This window comes from Mus caroli, chromosome 3, assembly GCF_900094665.2.
Source record: "Mus caroli chromosome 3, CAROLI_EIJ_v1.1, whole genome shotgun sequence".
Classification (NCBI taxonomy): Eukaryota; Metazoa; Chordata; class Mammalia; order Rodentia; family Muridae; genus Mus; species Mus caroli.
Genome location: NC_034572.1, coordinates 115,746,934 through 115,753,622, shown reverse-complemented (window position 1 = coordinate 115,753,622; position 6,689 = coordinate 115,746,934). Strand labels below are relative to the sequence as shown.

At 41.9% G+C, this 6,689-nt stretch overlaps 1 pseudogene; it reads left to right on the top strand.

Annotated features, from left to right (window-relative positions):
- The window catches only part of LOC110291916, a 25,005-nt pseudogene that overhangs the window by 8,042 nt on the left and 10,274 nt on the right, over positions 1 to 6,689 (top strand).

Below are 6,689 nucleotides of genomic sequence, written 5' to 3'. Positions count from 1 at the left end.
TTCCTTTGGTGATGAACAGCAGCATGGAAGTGTAAGCCGAATAAACCCTTTCCTCCTCAACTTGCTTCTTGGTCATGATGTTTGTGCAGGAATAGAAACCCTGACTAAGACACCAACTCACCCTGACATCTCAAGCCACTGCAGGACTAGGCACATGAAATCCCACTGAGGCCAGACAAGACGGCCCACTTAGGGGAACAGGATCCACAGGCAGGCAACAGAGTCCAGGTAAGCCCCCGCTCCATTTGTTAGGGAACCTGTTTGAAGACTAAGCTGCACATCTGCTACATATGTGCATGGGGCCTAAGTCCAGCCCATGTATGCTCTTCAGTTGATGGTTCCGTCTCTGGCAGCCCCCAAGGGTCCAGGTTAGTTGGTCTCTTGGTCTTCTTGTGGAGTTCCTATCTACTCCAGGTCCCTCAATCCTTCCCCCAACTCTTCCGCAAGGCTCCCCAGCTCCATCTAATGTTTGCCTGTAGGTCTTTGCATCTTTTCTCATCAGCTACTGGGTACGCCTCTCAGAGGACAGTTATGTTAGGCTCTTGTCTGCAAGCATAACAGAGCATCATTAATTAATTAATTAATAGGGATTGATTCTTGCCCATGGGCTCTCAATTTGGGCCAGCCATTGGTAGGCCTTCCCTCAGTCTCTGCTCCATCGTTGTCCATGCACTTCTTATAGACAAGACACATTTCGGGTCAAAGGTTTTGTGGATGGGTTGGCGTCCTTATCCCTAGACTGGGAGTTCAGCCTGGCTACAGGAGGTGGCCATTTCCCACTGCTAGGAGTCTCAGCTGGAGTCACCATCATAGACTCTCTGGAGCCTCCCCAACCCCAGATCTCTGGTTCATAATAACCTTGCCCTCTTCACCAATTTCCATTCACTTGCCCTGCCCTCTCTCCACAGCTCTCTCCCTACACCTGATTCCCCTCCTCCTCATCCCCTCCACCCACCTCCAATGACTGTTTTATTTCTCCTTCTGAGTGAGGTTCAAGCTTCCTCCCTTGGTCCTTCCTACTTATTTAGCTTCTTTGAGTCAGTGGGTTGTAGCATGGGTATTCTGTACTTTATGGTTAATATCTACTTACATGTGAGTACACACCATGCATGTCTCTCTGGGTCTAGGTTACCTCACTCAGGATGATATTTTTCTAGTTCCATCCATTTGCCTTGAAATTTCATGATGTCCTTGTTTTTAGTAGCTGTGTCATTTTTCCAATATGTAAATGAACCATGTTTTTAAAAATCTATTTTTTGGTTGAAGGACATCTGGATTGTAAATAAAACTGCTATAAACATAGTTGAGCAAGTGTCCTTGGGTATGGTGGAGCATCTCTTGGGTATATGCCCAGGAGTGGTATAGCTGGGTCTTGAGGTAGGGCTATTCCCAATTTTCTGAGAAACTGCAAAATTGATTTCCAGAGTGGTTTTACAAGTTTGCACTCCCACCAGCAATGAGGAGTTTTCCCCTTACTCCACATCCTTGCCAGCATGTGGTATCTATTGAGTTTATCTTAGCCATTCCGAAGGGTATAAAGTGGACTCTTAGAGTCATTTTGATTAGTAACTCTCTGATGACTAAGGATACTGAACATTTTTTAAGTGTTTTCAGTGATTAGAGATTCCTCCATTGAGAATTCTCTGCTTAGTTCTATATACTATTTATAAATGGATTATTTGGTTTGTTGGTGTCTAATTTCTTGAGTTCTTTATATTGTTGATATTAGTGCCTGAGCTGTTGGTGTCCTGTTCAGGAAGTTGTCTCCTGTGCCAGTGTGTTCAAGGCTATTGCCCTACTTTCTCTTCTATTTGATTTAGTGTAAGTGGTTTCACATTGAGGTCTTTGATCCACTTGGACTTGAGTTTTGTGTAAGTTGATGAGTATAGATCTATTTGCATTCTTCTATGAAGTGAAAGTTTCTGGTTGTGTCATGTGATGCTTATTCACGTGGTGTTTTGATGAGGCAAGACCTGTGGGAGGACATATAATATTAGAAGAGAGTGTAAGTAAGACTCAATAGACAGTGACAGGTTGCTTACATAACTAGCTGTGCAACTGTTCATTGGCATCTTCGTTGATCTTCATTTTGTTGAGAAAGGCACAGAAGAGAACTGATGTTCCAATTGGTCCTGTTCACTCTGTTGACTCGTGCCAATTTGGCAGAAGCTTAGCAGTTTCTGCTGATTTGTGTTTGGTGACACTTTTAAACTGGACTGTTGGTATCCTGGCATTACCGAACTGTGCTGCTGGTATCCTGACAAACAGATTAAAATCACCCCAAAGAACTACTAAACCATATCCCCTTGTCCTATTTACCATCTTTTCTCCCCTACTTTTGGACTGTGAGCTAGAAGGGGCAGGGGGTCAAAGTGTTTGAGAACCCTTATTAAAGTAAGTTTTGAAAAATCTAAGCCTATAGGTAACACGCATCATGGCTTCACCATAATTGGTAATACTGCTTTGAATGTGGTAGAGGAAAGATCAGGTTATGAGGGGTTAGCAAATTGTGTACTGTGTTCTCTAAAAGTACAGATGAGAAAAAATGGTTTATTTGTATATTAACATATTGACTTTGCAGTACATGGAAGACATTCAAACAGCATATAAATACTTGTCTAAATCTTTGGGAGAAATCTGTCCCATAAATACAGTGCAAGTTTGTGCAAGTCGTCTACATAAACGTAGTGACTAAATGCATAAAAATAGAAGGCAGTTTATAAGATGGCGATGATGGGCTGATATCAGAACCCATAAGGCATACTTTGCCATCTGTTATGTCTCCAACACCATTCTCCAATGAGGAGCATCAGTGTTCACTTCCATCTGATGCTCTTCACTCTTCACTCCATAGCTCACTGCTTCACTCCAAGATCCCTCATACCTCGGATCACAAATGACCCTACACTGTAATATTACCAGGTCCAGCATGGCTGCAGAAGGGACAGTGTGACATGGTTCCTGCACCTGTGGCAGAGCCAGAAGGACATGGGTCTCCTCAGTGCTGGTGGTTGCTATAAGCACAAGGCTTGTTTGCATGATAATAATCATATTTTACTTCATGTTCCTCCTTTGGGGAATGTTCTCCCTGCCAAGGATAACGACTCCTTGATTATCAGAGACAGCATGATTCTGGAAAGTGAGAACGTGTCTCATGTTCTGCAGCAATAGCGTCTGTGACCTTCAGGACAGCCCTTAAGGGAAAGATCTCTGAAAATATGAGTTCAAGAATATACAAATTAGCATAAGATTATACTGTTCTATAGGATTCCTCAACTATGCAAAATATAAGGATCCAATATGAATTGTATTGAGGGGCTTCACTGACCTGAAAGGACAGAGGCAGCTGCACTAATGAGTCAGCTTAGTGAGAAGGATAGTAAGGAAGGAGACAGGATTTGGTCAATAGAGGTAAAAACCTGGTATCAGGAACAAAAGATGAAGGCTTAATGATGCCCCTGCTTTCTGGGATCACTTAATACTTTCTAATAATAAGCCTTGGAGTTGTTGAGATAAAGAAGAAAAAAATGCAAAGATTAAAAGAATATGTTAAGGGAGCTAAAAATTATAAAAACGAGCTTCAGTGCTGTTTGCATCAGCACAAACAAAAGCTAGCTAAATTGCAAGAAAAAAATTAGAAAAAGTATTATACTTAAAGCTAATTTTCTCACATAAAAATAGCCTCTGTGTCTAGACTTGGCAACCACAAGTGCTATGACTAGCAAACCGAAGAGGATGTTAAAAAAACAAAATGTTGTCTGGTTCATTTGCCTCAAATGTGCTCTGCATCTTTAAGGGTCATGGGTCAAGGTCATAAAATGATGGTTCATGGAATGATCAGAAGGGAAGCTGGGGTAAATAAACTGATGCACAATTTCTGAGGAAGTAGTTTATGAAAATAAAAGTCTGGGCTTTAGTCTGCCTGGGAGGTCACAGTGCTGTCAGCTTGCATCCATCAGTGACTGAGTCCTTCTTCCACCGCTCCCAAATACCCTTCCTCAGGATCCTCTAGCAAGATGAGGCTGACACATGCATGATGATATCACAACTATGGTAACTAGTGGTCTGTTTCATTCATAATAATGGCAAATGCATGGCTTCCAGCCAGGACTAGTGGCATGTGCCTATAAATGGCAGCCCAGGGATGTGGAGGCAGGAGGATCACAAGTTCAAGGGCAGACTGGCCTATATAACAAGACCATTTCAGAAGAGATAGAAAGCTATTCATCCCTTTATATGTATGCTGTCCTATAAATGTAAGTGACATTTGTCAGACTGGATTGAATATAGAAGCTGAAAGCGTAACAAAAAATTATAGTGGGGTGGAAGCCACTACCTTCAGCATATATTGAGACTTATTCTTTTTTTTTCTATTGTGTATAGATGAATTAAGTACATTCTAGTAATGATGAATGTAAAAGTCTTTCTAAACTCATTCAGTATCCCTCTCCCTCTTCATCTGCTATCCCAGGTGATCATATGCAAAGCTGCTGTGCTCTGGAAGCCTGGAACCCCACTGCCATTGAGGAGATAGACGTGACCCCACCAAAGCGAAGGAGGTTAGAATAAAGGTAAAAACAAATTCAACATTTCTACTTCAAAACAAAAGCCATTCGCTGTATATCCTTTCCAGAATTCCCTATTCAAAATTAAAACTACATATTTTTTTGCCTAGAAATGTTAGGGAGGATTAATCCATTTTTACACTGCTAAGTAGAACAAGAAAACTTAGTTCGATGTTTTGTTTTTAAATTTAGTTACATACTTGAAATTACTATGGAGCTTGGGAAATGCTAACTGCATCTCATCTCAAATTATGAGTTGATTGGCAGGGCGTGGCACTATCTCCAGATGATTCTAACTGGCTCCCAGCAAGCTAGAATGCAGTTCATCTGACTTGTGGCTCAAGGTCATTAGATTATTTTCATTACAGTGGTGGGGAGTGTATATTGTTTACTGGTGGACTACAGAGAGATAGCTATTTCTAAGTTCTCTTCCCTATATAATCCATACCCTCTTTTTCTGCATCTTCTGTGGTATCTATTCTCTACTGGGTGAGGGGAATGGCATTTAGCAATCCCCACAGACTACACCCCAACAACATCACAATTCTTACAAGCAGTTTTAGACTCAAAGACACCCAGCCATTATCTGACAAGCTACAGCCTGACTCTCTCACCTGTGCATTTGATCCAAAATACAGGTAGATTATGGAAAGCAGTGGAGAAGCTGCGTGGGGGCGGTGCTGGTAGCCATCGTTAGTCAGGTGATTATGATAGATAAATGTAGAAAACCTGCCTTCTGTAGATAACAGGACAAAGTCAGCTGGGGCCACTGAATCAGCAAAGAAGAATAAACACAGACCAGATTTGTTGGTGCATTTCTAAAACCATAAGGTTTCAGTGGCTGTCTGATCATCATGTCACAAGCACAACAGAGTTAGGACTTTCAATGAAGTGGAACTATTAACAAAACTCTAAGTGTCTTTGAGAAATAAACTAAATCTTTAGTTAAAATAGGGAGTTAAGGAAGAACACTGTGTTCCCTTACACAAATAACTATTATAGTTGTCGATGGTGAGAGCTGAGTAGGGGTGAGTGTGCTGGGAACCTTCAGAAAGCAGCAGGTCTGAAGCCTTCACAACATGCTAACCTCTGTCATCTGTGCTCTCCACACAGATTGTGGCCACAGGAATCTGTGGTACCGATATAAAAAGTGTGGACACAGAATACTTTTCTCAGTTTTGCCCCATCATTGTGGGCCATGAAGGTGTTGGGATAGTCGAGAGTGTGGGAGAAGATGTAAGCATGGTAAGAATGGGTAAGAAGCCTCTTCTCTCTGCCTCTCCCATGGTTCCTTTTGATTTCCTGGCTCTTGGGGTTACTTCAGGTTTTAGATTCACATTCATGGATTCAGAACTGGGGTCCACAGACAGAAGAGAACACCTGGCATTTGTCTTTCTCGGTTCCATTCAACGCTGAGTATATTTTCCAGCTCCATCCATTTATCTGTAAGTTTCACAAATTCATGTTCTTTGCAGCTGGAAATGGTACCGTTGTGTGAATGAATTGTGTTTCGTTATACTTTAGTCGCCTGAAGACCATCGAGGCAGCTTCTATCCTGTCTCTATTTTCAGTAAATCCAATGAATATGGTAGGCAAGTATATGTGGAGTCAAATATTGAGTCCTTTGAGCTTATGCTAAAGAACAGTTTAGCTGGATAATATAGTAGATAAACCTTAGGCTTTTTGAGAATTCCCCATGCTGATTTCCAAGATGGCCATGAATGCAGAGTGGATTCCAGGCTGCCTTGCCGCCAGCAGGAACTGAGGCCTCCCTTTCCCCACGTCTCACCAGCATCTGTTGGCAGTTGGTTTCTTGATCCTAAGCCATAACAACTGGGGCAAGATGAAATCTCAAAGTTGTTTTAACTTGAATTTCCCTCATTTCAAAGGGTGATGAACAACTTTTTATGGCCATTTTCTTGGTCATTTTTACTTCTTCTTTTGACTATTTAGGTCATTAGCTGTACTGGCTAGTTTTGTGTCAACTTGACACAGCTGGAGTTATCACAGAAAAAGGAGCTTCAGTTGAGGAAATGCCTCCATGAGATCCAGCTGTAAGGCATCTTCTCAATTAGTGATCAAGGGGGAAAGGCCCTTTGTGGGTGGGACCATCTCTGGGCTGGT